This window comes from Dipteris shenzhenensis, chromosome 25 (assembly GCF_047967505.1).
Source record: "Dipteris shenzhenensis isolate YYH24624 ecotype China chromosome 25, Dip_SZ_1.0, whole genome shotgun sequence".
NCBI lineage: Eukaryota > Viridiplantae > Streptophyta > Polypodiopsida > Gleicheniales > Dipteridaceae > Dipteris > Dipteris shenzhenensis.
The window spans coordinates 31,599,701-31,618,044 of record NC_141620.1 but is presented as its reverse complement, the minus strand read 5'-3'; the positions used below and the strand labels follow the sequence as shown (position 1 = coordinate 31,618,044).

Sequence of the window (18,344 nt, the reverse complement as noted above, 5' to 3'; positions counted from 1 at the left end):
CAAGCCTCATCACCTCTAACATAGCCCCATATACTCTTACCAACTAACACATTATTCACTATAAAACTCCACATGGAATACTTGGTTCCATCCAATTTATCCTCCCAGGCCAAAACTTCAAACGTCTCCCAAATTTAGATTCAGATTTTGATTCTGAACCATCTTAGATGTATGCATAAACTGCCCACTGATTCACATGCTGTGAATGGTATTGCACCAACAAAATCACATTAACCCACTAGCCAATGCTTGGCTAAACAATGCACAAACCTCACTGAACTTCCAATGCAGACCTGTACTTGCAAAACATGAACTAATTTGAATGTTGTATTGCCAAATACAGAGGTAAACAGCTCCAAATCCTTTCCCATAATTGGCAACAGTCTCAAAACCTGCTCAGAATAGTGTAGACAGCAACTACATTCACTGTTATTGGGGCGGACAAGCTAGAAAGCTGTAGTAGACCCAATATATAGCGTATAAGAATGATTACACACTAACATAAACAAGTTTCTTCTCCCTTAAAAAACAAACACTAGAATGAGAAAGCTGAAAAGCATCTTGGATGTTTAATAGCAGCAAATATGAAGTTACACAAGAGTAACACCTGAACAATCCATGAATCTAAACCAAAATTTGATAGAGTAGAAAACATAAAATGCATCTTGAATGTTTACTAGAAAAACTAAAAATTAACAAGAGTAACACCCGAACAATCCATGTCTACAATCCATGTCTGTAATCCATAAGTTTAGCATTGACACATCTATGGGCATCTTCTCATAAATGCTACATCATGTCACATAGCTTGCCAACAAATTTATCCTATAAAACAAACATAAGCTCCCTGTCAAGTTACATGCTGCAAACCTAGGATCCCTATGTGATAAGAAGGATTGAAAGCACATTAACAAAAACATATGTTACCTTCATCTACATCAGAGATTGGAGCAGTAGGGCTGCAAATGGACTAGGAAGGAGGGAAGGGAAGGGACGACTTCAAAATGGATAAACTTTACAAAAATTTAAAAAATAGAAAATGTACCTTTTCTGCCCTGAACATATTCATTGAAAAGTTTGTAGTCATTCTCATCAAGATGGTATTTCTTTGTTTGTCGATCATAGTTGAGATTGGCCAAGGCTATTATAGATTCCAAATCCACACATTGGTTGTCAACAAGGTCATATGTGTAGGTCCTAGTTCCCTTTGCTTGTTGATACCATGACAAATGAATTTGAACATTCAAAGGCCTATCCAATAGATCAAAGGGGCCTCTTGTCTCTTTTAGACAATTTCCAACCTTTCTCCTCATGCTTACCACCCTTCCAAGGTACCACATGCCGTTTACAGCACCCTTACTAGTATTCCTAGCTTTTCCTTTTCCTCTTGTCTTTTTGTTTGCATTTATTGATGTGCTTTCAAACAATACTGTACAATCAGATCCTATACCAAGACATGTTCCTGTATGAATCATTGCCTTCTTCTCCAAAGAAAAATACACTCCACTTTTCACCCTTGTTAATCTATCTTTAGATAGTGTGGGATTTCCATTCAATTGGCTGACAAGTGTGCTTTTAGAAATGGCTTTCCCATCCACTTCAACAAATGGCGATATTTCACTAGCCACCTTCTCCTCCTCATCAATTAGACAATCAATCACATGACGAAGCTCACTTTCACTAGTAATTTCCTCATCCAGATCACCTCGAACACCACTATCAAAGTGATTATCTTCATCTATAAGTAGAACATCATCCAATGATTCATCTTCATCCACATATTCAAGATTAGGGTTGAAGAGTTCTAAGAGATCTCCCTCCTCCCATGAGTCATTCCAAAAAGTTTCATCGCGCATACCAAGTGTCTCACTTATGGCCTTTGCTTCTAATAATCCCTCTTTCAATGTAGATACCATATGGTTGTCACTACTCACATAAGCATAGTCTCCCAGGTTGGCCAAAGGAGTGTCATTCTCCTTTTCCAAAGTAGCCCATATATTTTCTTATTTAGAATGAGCTGCTGGAAATTTAAGAATTGAACCTGCTTGAAACTCTGCTATTCTATTAAGTGCTCCTGTACTACTCAGCAAATCAAAGCCATCATAGCATCTTTCATTCCTAACCATTCCACCCACCTTGCTGAAAAAAATCTCACATGCATCCGATCCCGTGCAAGAAAGGGGTACGTGCAAGTGAGGATGCTTTTCCCTAAAGGTCTTTATCAAGAGAACCACAAAGTGACATGACAACTGAATGTCAATGAATGTTTCTCTACTAATAAAGTTTTGCTTTAGGGAGTATGCATCATGTTTAGTGATCCACATGTGCCAAATCCTACATATAGAAAGAACCATGAGTATTAGCCACATAAACCTTGGAAATATGTTCAAAATCCTTTATTCATATATCACTAATAGCAATGGTAGCAACTTCTACATACCTAAAAAAGAAAGACACCTTTCCTGCAGCTTTCACATGACCATACAAGTCTAAGGTAGGTGATAAGAAAATATCAATGTAAGATGCTACTATTGATAAGTACATACGTGTGCCCAATGTCTGCTCTTGGTGAGCACCATAGCCTTCTTGTAATAACTTCAAAAACTTTTGTACTTTCTTTGCAGCAATCCTTTGTGCAGCTCTCCAATTTTGTCTATCCTTCCTCTCAATATCCCCTTCTTACAAGCCATGTTCATCAACCTTGAATAATTGATATACAATTGCTACATGATTCAAAGTCACAAGCTCTCTACCAAGTACCAACCTCCTAGATGCACTATCCAAAGGATTGATAAGTTTCTTTCCATTATGAATATAGTCTTGATCATGCAAACCACTGATACTCCCATCAAATGTGATGTGTGCTGTAAAGGGCCAACCCTTCCAAGGAATGCACAACCTGGGACCTTGACAAGAAGAGTAATCTTGCAACATCAACTTTCTGCGCCTACTATCCCCATCTGAAGCATGTCCTATCAATGGACCTACCACGTCCCTTAGAAAAATGTTCCAAGAAAGCTGAATGCTCTCCCACTGTTCTCTGACAAACATGGAATCAAACCTATTACATGTCAATTGCACCAATAGAACTAGCTTTGGCAAGCATTCAAGAAGAGGATTCACTATCAATACCCTTGCATAATGAGCAATCACATTATGTTGAAAAGCATCCACAACTCTAAGATATCCATCTTGACCATCACCAACTTGCACGACAAAGTCTGGAATGCAAGTGTGTTCCAGCTTTTTACCACAAAAGCCAACCAAATTATCCACCCATCTCACCATTCTTTTCACAACTGTTTCATCCTCAGCTAGAAGAGCTGGCACACTACCAAAGGGTATACCTTTCTTCATCATGTGACAAGTGTAAACTTCTCTTGCATGTTGAAATATATCCTCTTGTAAACCAGTTCGAAAGAAAAGTGCTTTTCTTGTGGACCTCATTGTGGTGGACATGTGTGGACCTCCAAGGTTAAGTGATAAGAAATTACGCAACCTTGTCCCTCCCCATATCTTGACAGTCTCAAATAATTTATTTGTTGTATTGGAATATCTCTTCCCTTGACCTACTCTTGAAATGTTTTGTGAAATGTCAACAAAGAAGTTCCACAATGCCTTCTTTCCCTCAAACAGACCTAGCTCATGAGCATTGATTATATCTTGACAAAATTTTCTAACATCTTTCCTCACCATGGCTTCCATAGTGCTCTCCCGAAGACTTCTAACCTTCACGTTCAATGCAACAACTTCAGTTCTTGTGAATGCTATCTCCTTCTTCAATACCCGAACCATTGTGGACTTTGTTTTTGCTACTCTCAATAACTCTAAATGAGTCAAATAATCTAACCATCTACCACCTCCTGTGTCTCTTGATCCACGAGTGTCTAAAGATCGAATTTGTCGATACACTCGCATGCGAAAGTCTCGTTCTTTAGGAATAGTAGCACATGCACCACATTGCAAATTATCAAAGTATGTTCCCTCCAAACATATCCGCTTGCAATCCTTATGACGGAAAGTGCCATTAATTTCAATGAACTCTGTTGTCCCCATCATAATTGTTGCCTTAGTTGCTGGCTCATTGTGCCATTTGCCACCTCCCTTACTATCATCCAAAAAGGGATTCAAGTCAACCACATTCCCATCATAGTTATATGACCCTTGCCAAAAACCCCAACACAAGGTTGCAAGCAAGCTACTCTCTGTGAGCAAAGAAGGAATCTGTTAAGTTTAGGGTTGACTTGATGGAGAGAGAGCCAAAAGCCATATGACTAGCTACACCTAACATCTCTATAAAAAAACAGAAATAGTGATCGAAAATAGAAGCTTGAAAATTTGCCTAATGGAGAGAGAGCCAAAAGCCATATGACTAGCTACACCTAACATCTCTATAAAAAAACAGAAATAGTGATTGAAAATAGAAGCTTGAAAATTTGCCTAATGGAGAGAGGGCCAAAAGCCATATGACTAGCTACACCTAACATCTCTATAAAAAATCAGAAATAATGATTGAAAATAGAAGCATATGAGAAATACCTGATGGCTTTCGTGATGCATTGGCAGTTTGCAAGGTGTCATTATCTATAAGAAAACATTACAATAGAGCATAAGAAAAAATGTTCACTTGGAAAATACAAAGCTGATGGAAAACACAGCTAGAACATGTGAGTTTTACCTTTAGCATAACATTTCTTGAAAAAACCACTTAGATCTCTTTGCTTCTTATCTATAATTGTCACCTTGGATGGGCGACCACCAGCCCTCTTCACTTGATTACTAGAATCAATGCCACTAGCCTTTGTGATATGTAGCTTGGATTTCATATGCTCAATCATGCATTGTCGTAGAGATCCTGTCTTTGGAAATAGTGGTATCCACTTGTTATCTAGCATGCAGCTTATATAGACTTTTGATAGAGTGCTATAATCTCCAATAGTCTCTGTTACTAGTTGAAACACCACATTACTCTCACTTGCAAAGGTTGAAACCTCCAACATTGCTTCATTTACTTTTTCTTTTCCTAATTCCATAATGTCATCCAATGAACCAAGGCTGAACCAAGGCTGTCTTTTCTATGGCTCTCTTGCTCACATAACCCAATAATCCTCATATGGGATGCTGAGTTGATGTGTGAGTGTGTGTAGTTATACAAAGTGTCAGGACCCCCTTGACCATAAGAGCAATCACACTCCTCACACCAAATCTGAAACAATGCTTTACCATCCTTGTCCTTTGACATGACTCAAATCTATCATGTCGGCCTTTTGCTCTTAACTTTTCTTTGGCTATCTTAATCTCCCTCTGCCATTTTTTGACCTCAGATGGTGTTGCAAGGTGACTCTTCAATCGATTCTTAGAAACACTACCACACGTAGTCGAATCATCCACCATATTGTACCTCTCACACCCTTGAACAAGATCATGCATACATAAATCTGGAGACACTGTACACTTTGGCTGCATTTTATTGCTATTCCAACTGAGTCCACTTTTTGGCGTTTGCCTTGTGTATCATATTCGCTTTTCAATTGGATGGTTACTTCTGCAACATCAACTATCCATCTCTCCTCTTGCTTGGCCCCTATTGAAATTTTCCTAGATCCTCCCAAAAATATAAACTCATCTATGATGAGATTATCAAGGATGATCTCTTCTCTCAAGTCCTTGTAGGTACCACCGGTTTTAAGATGAACATATCCCAACACATGATTTTCAGCCACACCCTCATCTAACACAATCACAATATCATGCCTCTCCATGCTCCTATAAAAGGGCTAGATAACAAAAAAGGTGCCCAACAAGATAATCTCAAATGGACAGAAAAACCTATTGTAAAGTAAAGAAAATGAGGAGAAAATTACAGCAAAACCATCATTAACATGTTCAAAATGAAGGATGAAATGGACATAAAACCTGGAGCAAAGTATGGAAGAATCAGAGCTGCTTCAAGCCAACAATCTCCTTTTGAAGCTTACAGCTACTCTAGCAACTAGTAACAAATTACAGCACCTGTAAACAAATTCCAACCAAAAACATGTGAGTTGAAGTAGAAATATAGGCCTTCTCAATGCATTATTTGCAGTAGCAACAAAACCTATTGTAAAGTAAAGGAAATGAGGAGCAAATTACAGCAAAATCATCATTAACATGTTCAAAATGAAGCATGAGAAAGCCATGACAGAAAGAGCTGTTGAGCATTCTGCGAGAGTAAGAGTTCTTGCTGGTCCCTGGAAGTAGATGAAATAGGAGTGGTAGTTTACATGATGGTATTCAAAGGCCCAACTAACAAAGGTCCCAAAAGAAGCCCATCAAGATGAATTGACTAACAAAGGTCCCAAAGCAGCCCATCAAGGTTAGTTGGGAGGCATCAAACTGTCCTAAAGGCTGAGTAGATGCACATGTGGAATCTGTACAACGAGCGTCTCATTTCTTTGCATGCCAAAAACCCAGAAAAGAAATACCGATGTCACTAAATAAAAGCCCAGGAATGCAAAATGTACAGACCCATACATCAACAAATATTGAGTAAAATATCGGCTAAGCATCCCAATATTGCTAGGTACTACCATGTAGATCAAAGGGAAACTCAAAATGACACCCTACACTAGCATTTGGAGTTTATCTTGACCCATGTGCCCCATCTGTCTCCTCGTGTGTCACATCAAGGATCTTGAGAGCATTCACCAACTCCTCATTAGAGAGCTCACATTTTGCATACCTCCCTGTGCTCAAGAGTCCAATTCTCGCCACACTTAAAGCTTAGACTTGCCCTCTTTCTACTATACATCATGCCTCTAGTATGCTATTTTATGTCTGATTTTTTTGCTATAGTATTAGGCTTTACTCCTAACTTTGCATCAAAATGCCTAGACGACCTTGCATATGGCATTTTGTTACCCAATATTGTGGAGAGCTTGGGAAACAAGCCAGCTACACCCTCCTCTGCGATAGAGGCAGAAGTAATCTTCCAGCATCGTCAGCCATTCATCCAACTCATTGGGAATACATGTGCCACCTTTAAACTTGTGCACCATGAGCCTATTCTTGACATCTTTCAAAGTATAATTTCTATTTTGCCAATGCCAAACGTACAGGCTCATCATGCTTAAGGTTCATATAATTATGGAATAGCATCTCATCACGCATATTGAGAGAACCGGTAGTACTTTCTAAGCAGAGCAAAGAACAAAATGCTAATTTGTATGAGCATAGTGACACTTTGATTTTAGTACTTTTTTAAAGTAAATTTTTATGCTTCATTTTGGATTCAATTTTTTCTAGCCCCATGTATTTTATGATGGGCTAGGAACCCAACAAAAAGAAACAGAACCCTTCCACTTTCGTGAATTTTAAGGGCCACATATAAAAACACCAAAACCAAAACAAGAAGGAAGGAAATAATCTCCTATCAAAAACTTAACAAAGGCAGTAATTTAATAACCTTATAAAACTTCGTAAGTCAAATAATACATTAATAATAACCTTAACGCACGACTCCTTAGAGACACTACAAACATACACAGAACACCTAGCGTATACCACGAAACACTTAACAGAAAGTTACATAACACGACTAAGCATGATGAACAGGAGCCCAAAGTACCTTCAATAGAACCACGGCTAACGCACACACAAACGCGCCGAGATCGGAACATTCACCCACTCAGTAATTTTACTGTTGGGTTTTGTCGTCGCAAGCTTCGGAGGAGCCCTAATTTGCAGCCGAACCCATGCTAATTTCATTGTCTTTTCCACCCCGCTTATCTTCTTTGTAATCATGCTGCTAGTTGGTACCGCCTCTACCCGCAGCTTTGATCCAAAGTAGATCACTACATACCACTGCTTCAAGAAGCCCTGCCTTTTAACGTATGCTACTTCTTGCCCGTCAAAAATGTCCGGCAAGTGCCTTGGTTGTTGCCGCAAGCGTTCCTCGAAGTTGAATTGCTTCTTCGCCAGACAACCAACGTACATCAGGCCATACATTTTCCATACCAAAGAAGCAGCCACCAAAAAAGGGACTAGATATCTCAAAAACCAAACCGAAAGCGAGATTACAAAGGAAAACGAAAAACAAAAAACACACACCATAAATACCAAGAACCAAGTGAACTAAAAAACAAGCTCCCAAATGGTAGATGCCACATTCAAATGCTCCCAAATGGTAGATGCCACATTCTTGAAGATATGCATGGGATCAAGCAGGTGATGGAAAGGCAGCGGCGGAACGTTCAAGCAGAGGCGGAAGAAAAAGATAGGACAATAAGATAGGGCAAAAGTGGAAACCCATTTTCCCTCGCTTCCCCATTTCCCCCCTCCATTTTTGGGGATAAAATTTTCTCCCAATTTGCTCCATTTCACCATGGTTAAGAAAACAATTCAATAGACTGCATGGGGCACATACCCTCCCTCTGACAAGCTCATATAAACTCATAACCTCCCAGATCATGATCTTTGAGAGCTACAACTCTTATAACCTCTTGCTTAGGTGGGAACATGGGACCGTATCAAATGCCTTACAAAAGTCTACAAAGCAAGTGTAGACTTTATGGTGCCTCGACTATTGTCTCTTAATGATGGCTTTGTAATTTTGTAATTACTGATCAACTACCTTTGTAATTTTGTAATTACTGATCAACTACCTTTGTAATTTTGTGACCACTGATCAACTACCTTTGTAATTTTCCCAAAACAATTACTTCATAGTTACAGGTAAGCTATAAGGGACAAGCACACTATAAGCTTGGACCCTATCTATTACGGACATTTGGGGCTCATTTTGGGGCCCCGAAATAATTTCACTTGAGTATTGTCTCAAAAAGGTAGGCATGGATAATATTTTGCAAATTAGCTCAAAACTTGTCAAGCTTGGCATACTTAGACGCTACTCTTTGAGATGTTTCCGATGGTGGCCATCGTGTGTGCACATACTTGGGAGGGCAATTAATTTCTACTTTTGTTGGCAAGCCAGCTAACCTAATTACTTTATAACATCTTTTCCAAGCCCAAATCTATCATGGTTTCCTTAGTTATTACGTTCACCGCCACTGATCCATAGAGAGAATGATTTAATGATATATTTGTTTTATATTATGAAAGACTGTTTATATCATGACTTACAAGGTTGGATATCAAGTTCCTTGATTTGAACCACCCTTAAAACCCATTTCTTGGATCTACAACATTGGGACTCCATGCCCACTCCATGTAGCCTTCCATTACTCCATTTTTTATTTAATCCTCTAATAGATAGTCTCTTTGTCTTTGGGTGATTGGGCAATTTTGCAAAGTGTGCAAAGCAAAGTGTACTAGAAAGATAGAGTGAATATTTACAAATGCCAAAAGAGAATAAGGACAACTTAGGAGAACCAGCTTGTGGTCAAAATCAAAGAGTGAAAGAGTGAGAGGATATAGGTGTGGGTGTGGTGGTGTTCATGTGGCCATGTTATGCTTAATTTGCTTGTAGGAATGCATTACTATGGAACATTTCTTACACCTTTTTCCATAGCCTTTTCTCTTATTTTCTCTAAACATTAGCCCCTTTAATTAGCCACGATTAGTTCTTTGATTACCATAATTAACAATAAGAATCACCATCAATGAAGGAGACCTAGTGTTAGTTTTGGGCTTAGTTCATGAACACCCCCAGTGACTGACTTATCAAATGAGTATTTGTGTGTCATTTCTACATTGGGTCTACATCTAGGGTAAAGATTAGTTCCCCCCCCCCTCTTCCCACCCCCCTAACTTAAATTTAAGATTGGCCAAAACATAAAAGGGCCCCCACCCCTAATGTATAAGCTTATGCATCATTTGCAAAAAACCCCCCTAGTGTACACTCACATGGTATCGTAAGGTTCCCCTTCTGAATCCCCTGGGCATTGAAAATGGACTAACAAGCGGAGGCTGTACTCTTCTCGATTCCTGCCTGAACTTAGATTTCTGTGATGAAATAGCAAGGGGAGACAGAATCGCCTCTTTAGGAGCTGGTTGAACCATAGAAGAAGGGCAGCTGCTGCGAGCAAAATGACCCAATTGCTTACACTTGTAATAGGCATTAGGGAATGAAGAAAATTGCAATTTTATGTGCAATGGATGAGTAAAGCCAAAATCAATATCCAAAGAAGCAGGGATAGATTGGGTCATATCCCATAACACACAGATTCGAATATCTCTGCTCTTGACTAGGAAATCTTGCTTCGGAAGATGCAACACTCTTTCGAGAAGGGGGGCAATAGAGCAAAGATGAGGAATAAGAGGAACCGGCAAAGCCTTTACGGTAATCCAAACAGGACAGTAATGCAAAAGATTCTATGCAAGATCAAATAAGGGATCATAAGGCATAACAAAGGCTGCAAAAACACTTGGAACCCCTACCATGCTAACCAACTGATAAATTGTGTCCACATCTGAACAACGAGCGTAATGGAACCCCTTTCCAAGGAAAACGGAAGAAGTAATGCGATTAATTTCAACAGCCGCCACCGATGACCAAGCTTGAAGCGTATCCACTCTCATAATGCAACCCATGAAGTAGAGGCAGATACCATATTGAATACTCTGAAGGAGAGATTCCGGAGGAAGAACGCGGCACAAAAATAAACCAGAAGTCGGAGCTTGAAGAACAGATTCCTCACAGAGACGTCCAAAAAGATGAACCTGCAAGGATGAGGAAGGTAAATTACCACAAGGATGAGGAAGGTAAATTGCCAAAATGGACTTTTGGTGTCTTCTCAGGCTGAACGGAGGCAGAAAACGGGGCAGTCCTCTTATGTCATTCAGAAATTTGGAAAGGGATAGTCAATGCAGGAGTAGAGGCAGGAAACGAAAAGGGAGGAGGAAGACCAGAATTTGAACCAATAGACGTATGAATAGGGGCAGCCACACAGGAACTGAAGCCGGTGGGATTGACGGTGAAAAATGAACGTGAGCAGGGAAAGGAGGGTCCAGAACAGCAGCGGTAGAAAGTGATGAAACTGACACAACAGGAAACGGGGCTTCACGAGGGGTATCACAAGCAAGGGCAAGAGCTTCAGAACGGGAAGCAGCGAGAAATTGCACATGGGCAAACGGAAGAGTTGCAAGAAGCGGCTCCTCCATAACGACCAAAAAACACACACACACACACACACACACTCGCTTCCTACCCCTTCCTCCCTTTTGTTGAAACCCATTCAACCCACATTAACCCCTTATTCCTTTCTTTCACTCCCTATTTATTTATTTTTTTCATTTTTTTGTAGTCTTTTATATTTTTGTATTTTCCCCTTTCTAATTTATTAACTATCCTTAAAACCCCCCCTTACTTCATTTTTAATAAATTCTTTTTTCTCGCCCCTTATTTGCTCCATCATATTACTGTTCAATTGTATTTAATATTTCTACTTTCCTTATTTGCTTATTCTTTCCAAGCTGTCCCTTTATTTTTATTAATTCCCCCCTCCCCCCTTTTTTCTACTGCCTTTTTTACTATCCTACTGTCTTTTCCCTTAATGTTTTCCTTTTGTCCTTAGTTTCTTCCTTTTTATTTCTTACTAGTTTCCTAATTTCCCTTACTAATTTATATTTTATTGTTTAAAATTTCCTTCATTTATATATGTTTCAAAAATATACATACCTTTTCTTATCTCTTGTTTTCTAATTTCCTAATTTTCTTATCTTTATTAGCTCTACTTAAATTTTTATTCACTTTTTTTAAACCACTATGAAAACAATTTAAATTTTATACTAATATCCCATCATTAAAATTTCCCCTTACATTCTCCACACCAATTTTTTAAATACCACTGTTAATTTTTTTACTCTCACCCTTTTCCATACTTAAACTAATCTACTCCCCCCCCCTCTTTCGCGCCACGTGCTAGCTTCCCCACCCTTCGACTCACTTACAATGCACTACTCTCTACTCCCCCGACCCTGATTCTTTGCGTATACATTAATGACTATGCCTTCCCCCAAACTTCACTAATGATGCTCAGTGCTCACGACCCGACAGCCGGCTTCCCCTAAAGCCAAAACACACAGTTGCATGTTCAATGTGGATATCAAAGACCCTAACTTGTCGAATTGGCATGATTTCCTCCTTCAGGCCACTTCTTGGTTCCAAGACCTGACCAAACTTGGTTATGAGGACCCGCTACCGGCCCCTTCACCGGCCTGCCAGGCCATTCTGACTATGTTCAACCGAAAGATCCACGAGGTCATAATTGACTTGGACTAGAAGGAATTTGACAATCATCCGGAGTTAGGCAGACTACTTACTATGCATCTATCATTTAATGATTGGTGTAGGGTATTGGTCTTGGGCCAAGGGAAAATTGATGAGACAATCACCTTGATCAATAAACTGCAATAGAATTTGGACCAAATTATTGAGCAGGACAATATAGCTCTACTAGACTTTGCAGGAAACTCCCTGGGGGTCATGTGGAACCCCTTTTTGAATCACAACCTTACACCTTGGGTTAGCCCCGCTTCAGTAGAAAACATGGGCTTGAAGTGCTTCAACCCACCACAAAGTTTGACCTCAACCCCTCAGCATAGTTTCTGCAACCTAGAAGGACTTTCCTAGGATGACTAGGAGAAAGTGTTCTCAGACGTCATGGTGACTCCCACATGTAGCATGAAAAAGAACTCTGGCCCCAACCCCTACTTCCCACCAAGGGTGTTAGAAGAAGAGTTAATGGATCATGGTAACACGGTATGGGAGCTACACGACATGAATCTCCTTGCACCGTTTCACATAGACACTTGGCTCTTCCTAATGGACATGGTACAAGCTGCTAAAATAGTGAAGACAGAAGCAAAGAAAACATCACAGGAATTCGACATCCCCATTGTATACAGCCATACCCTAGCAGCTTTCCCCCCCATGTCATTATTCACCTCAGGCAGATGCCCATCACCGATGGGGGTATTTGGAAGATGCAAGAGCAATATATCGGAGATGGAAAAAAGGACCACGAAGTACATCAATGACATCTTCAACATCGGTAGACCTTATGTAAAATGCAAATGCAATGAGGAGAAACTAGACTATAAAGCCCACCAACCACTATGGTTTGACCATGCAATCTGGTACATAGTCAATAACTTAACATCTTTCTTCCTGGGACGACCTTTGAAGGTTGCATTTAACTCTTTCCTACTATTTATGAAGACACCGGACATGGTGATATTTGGCAAAGCTTCAATTACATTCATGTGTATGAGGGAATCTATACTGACAATAGTAAATAATTTAGCAAAGACTCCTTCTATGTCGCTAGTCCCCCACCCATCCTCCAGTGGATATTCATATGGAGAAAGGATAATCAGAGGCATTGAATTCAACAACTCTAGGGGGGCAGGATCTTCAAGGCGAGTAGGCAGGTTTCAACAGACAAGAGGAGGTTTTGGAAGGAACGGCAATTTCCAGCCAACTCAATCCCCACCCTCGAGAAGGATTGAATGGTAGCCATCTTCCAAAAGCTCAGCCCATTTGGACACAAGTGATTCTCAGGTAAGACTGTCCAAGTGATTCTCAGGTAAGACCCTCAAAGATTTTTAGAGGAGGAAAGATGGTTTTTGTTACACAAGGTTCCAACAGCAAGATGCTAGTAAAACACTTATTGTATATGACACGGAATGATTGTATGCAGGTTTGTTCTGAAACCATGATTAAAAATATTGTGACCCTCCCTCATGGAACCCTTTCTTTGATGAATCAAAAGAAATTGGAAAGGAAAAATTTTATGATCCTAAAATTTTAAAACACCCTTCTAGATTGCTTTTCATTAAAGAAACTTATTAGCTGCTTCCTTCTTGAAAATAATCTCCAAAAGGCAAACTCTGTAATGGATGACATAACTATAAGTTGGGTTTTCAAAAGTAATATTGGGGAATTAATGATGAAACCTTGGCTTACCTTTAGGGATAAAGGACATCTTCCTTGTCACTGCTCGGAATCAAGGCTTACCCAATTTATAAACCCTACTTGGAATCATATAGCAACATTGGATACAAATTTGATCCAAAACGAGCAACTAAGGAGGGAGATAAGAAAAGGATTGAACCACATCCCTAAAGAACAAGTTAGTGTGGACGGGTCGCTTGATACTTTGATGGATGCCTGGTCGCAACTAACCATGATTACGTAAGAACAAGACATAAACCAACTTGGTAACCTTACAATACCTTTTAGGGAATACACAAAAGCTTTCTTGGAAGACTTAATTAATTCAAAATTTTGAAACAAGGAACACACCCTTCAACCTTTGCTTACTTTTATGAAACAATGAATAATGTGGAATGGCTATGCACCAATTTCCTTATCACGTCCATAGATAAATCAGCGTCCACCCCGGCCTTTATTTGTAGGAGACTGATTTTTTCTCTAGCGGAAGAAAGATTGAACAGCAAGGACTTCACACTAGTCCTAGAGGGCAACATCCTTGACTGGCTGGCCAAGGAGATACTAGACTTCCCTACTTAATGTGCACATACAAAGCACATAAGAATACCTTTCGGTGGATTACAAACGCCCATGCATGCATCTTCTTGGAGATAGCATCTTTTATTGACTAAAGCCTCAAAGTATGCTTAGAATCGTTGATGGTGGCCAGCGCCATGGTGCAAGACCAAGTCACCGGGGGCCTAGGAGTCCCATCCAAGGCTTTTTGGATTGTAAAATTAGTATATAATGCAAGAATAAATCTACCACAAAAAATTCACTCTGTATTTACAGCGGACAATGGAAAATGCTTCGAAAACATCCCCTTGAAGGGCAAAGATGGACTGATAGAGGTTATGGAAAAGGTGGTCACTCTAGCCTTTTCACAAACAAATAAAAAATTTATTGGCATCAAAAGTTATCACGAAGCCTACTGGCACAATCAAAAGAGATGCAATAACCCCTCCGTGTCAAAATGTGATTTAGGAAGGATCAACACTTGGTTACTTAATAGTATGCACCTAACACTAGGGGGGAGCATATACAAACAAATATCGGGTATCCCCATGGGGTTTGCATGTTCACCATTGTGGTGTAACCTATACCTTTTCTTGATCGAATACAACTTCACCATTAGGTTGTGGAAATTAAGGGAAAGGCATGCCCTAGAAAACTTCAAACATTTGGCAAGGTACATGGATGATATCCTATTGATAAACATACCAAACCACAGACGATTTCTAGATCCTTCCTCACCAAGGCACCCCCTCAACCCCTACTAGGTTTATCCCCTGGAATTCTTGGAAATAAAGGAAACCACAAGGATGTATGCATTGGACTCTGATGATGAATCCATTGGAACAAAGGCTACATTCCTCAACATGGCCATCATGGTAGCAAACCGAGAAAATGGAATAATGGTAACGAATAAATATGAGAAATTTGAGGAGCTAGACTATGACATATGCCAATACATATGGGTGGATGGGAATCTACCAAGGTCTTTTGCAGAAAAGATCATCCTATCCCAAATAATGCCTATAATCTATACAGAGAGTTAGGACTTTAATGCCTTTTTGCAAATCAAGAAATTAATAGGGAGGTTTGCAAACAACGGATTCAAACCAAAATAGAGTTGCGGGATCATCCTGAAATATCTAGAGAGAGACTTCTCGGCCTGTACGATAAACACACAAGCGATAATACGATGGTTAGGGACACTCTACTTCCCTTTGATAACTTATTGACCTATAATGGGGCAGCAGTCCAACCCAATACATGATGATGGGCAAACGGCTGCCCACACCGACTTCATAAGGTCGGACCCGATGTGGGATTGAGGATTGTCCGGCATAACACACACACACACACACACACACACACACATGCCTCCCCAAGGGACATAGCCAACTCGAATGGCATAGGCCCACCCTTGGAAAAAGGGGGTGCAAAAATGTTAGATGGTAAACACCATCACTAATGGGCAAATAATAAAACAAATCCCATGAGGAGAATTGTAGGACTAGCATGAGACAAATAAATATTAGATATAAAGAAAAGAAAGAAATGATGCCGTAAGTCGCCCTCTAGCATGAGGACCTTTATGAACACGGACCCCAAAAAATAATACATCACAATTCACATGACACATATTATGGGAGATTTAGAAAATATAGGGTACACAATGACCTTTACCAGTGGCGACTTTAATGGTCCTCGTTCCCACTCCTAAAAACGGTCCACAATCACTACTTGGGGCTGACAAGGTGTGAGGAATCCAAGGTGCATCGAACTTAGCAACTTTGGTTATTGGATTCATTACGCGGGGAAGAGTAACAAGGTGAATTACATTCAAAGGGCTTGCCCTATAGTTGTTTTCAAAGTTGTGTAGAGTAGAGAATGATCAGACCAATAAATGTAGTTTGTTCCAAAGTTTTGGTTGAAATCTTGTTTGTTAATCCAAATGGTCAATAGTGGTTCCATTTGTAGTTGTGGGGACTTTGATTAATTGGTCCATGTTGAAATTTCTCATGAAATGTTGTAGTTGGCCTAAGTTTGAGTCTGTGGAATTATAGTTGATGTTGAAGTCTCCTATGATAGTTATTGGTGTGTCTTTGTCGATAGATTAAAGTAATTGTTTGAAGATGTTAAGTAATGTTGATGTTTTTGCTTGTGGAGCTTTGTATACGTTTAATATTGTGAAGATTTTGTCTGATTTGTCTTTGAATGTTGTGAGAAGACATTGGCAACCTTTTTCAAAGATGTAATTCTCGTGAATTAGTTGAAGGAAGCTTTTGTAGGAAGTTGGTATTCCCACTCCTGATTTCTTTTCCAATGAAACAAATCTTGAAAAGGCAATAGGCTTGGAATAGTTGTAATGTAGTTCTTAAAGGCATAGTATTATAGTGCACTGAATGCTGTTATCAGCTTGAATGTCATCAATGTGGGAGTGGAATGATCGTGTGTTAAGTGATTGCAAGGTACATGAAGTTTCTTTAGGGTTTGCAAAATTCATTTGCAATGTATTCCATGTGCATACTGTTCGCAAGCGTTCTATTTCTTTTAGTACATTTTTATCGACTTTAATGTGCTGATCTTCTAATTTGTTGACAATGTAAAGATTTTGGGGATTGCAAATTCATGATAGAGCTGTGTATGTAAGGCCATGTGTTTTGATTGATGATGGGTCAAAAGCGAGTGCTTCCATGGAGAGGCCTTGGGAGCGATGAATGGTTCTTGCAGCTGCTGGTTGTATAGGGAATTGCCTCCTTGTAATTGTGTTTAATTTATTCTTGCCTACAACACTTATTTCATTAATTTTGGACTTGTCAATGTACAAATTCATTTTTACATATACTTTTGGACTAGTTTTCAGATAAAATTTAAGAAAAACCCAATCTTCAAAGCACATATAAAAACATAAAAACAAGCATTTTTTAATATATTTTTTAAGGACATGAAACTAAAATTATAAAATTTAACGCAGCCTAGATAAGTTACATGAAAAAATAAGATTCGGTTGTTGTAAACTCTCTTAATATTTAATGGTGTTAATAAACACCTTCAAAAGTTAAGCCTGAGATAAGTTACACAAAAAAGAGTGGTTCAATAATTGTAAACTCTCTTTATATTTATAATAGTGTTTAGGAAACACTTTCAAAAGTTACAAGTGGAAGTAGCAAACTCTCACAATATTTATAATTTAGGTGTTGAAAAACACCAAAAGTTACAATAAGACTCTCATTGGAAGGCAAATTACACCAAAAGTTACAATAAGACTCTCACTGGAAGGCAAATTTATTTTCAAGACTACAGCCATTCAATTTGATGAATTTTCTATTTTCAAGTCTTTAGCCTAAATTCAACCCATTCAAGAGCTGAGCTCATCTCATCCTCATCGATGTAGTTAAAATTATAGAAGAGAAGTAAGGATTGATGAATTTTCTCCTGCATAACACTTTGTTTATTCCGAATGGCTTGCGCTTCCTCGGGGAAAAATCTTCCATAACGAGCCACACGCGAAGATATCTCACTTTGAAAGTCTATCAACTCTCTCCTATATGACTGCAATTTATCTATTTCAGTAGTAGCCATACTTATTTTTCTTTCCTCTTCCTTCTCTAAGCCCTTCTGACAAGCAAAGTCATCCTTCTCGTACTGGGTTAATGGAGCTGGATTTTGCTTTCTCTCCTCTCTCTTTCCTTGGCTCTCGGCAATCCATTCTTTAAGGCTGCTAATGGCTTGCTCGACAGAATCGATTACCTTAAAAAGATCCATAATGGCTGCAAGATGAAAGGAGTATGCTTGAGAAGAGGAGGTAAGGCTGCGGGCAAGATGGAAGGAGCAAGCTTGAGGAGAGGAGTAAGGTAAGAAGAGTAAAGTGGAAGAAGTGTGGAGAGGAGTAAGGTAAGAA

General features: G+C 39.3%; 1 pseudogene; it reads right to left on the bottom strand.

The window, feature by feature from the left end:
• Positions 1-962: 962 nt before the first annotated feature.
• Positions 963-2,324, bottom strand: LOC147885754 (uncharacterized; annotated as a pseudogene).
• Between the last annotated feature and the right edge of the window lie 16,020 nt (positions 2,325-18,344).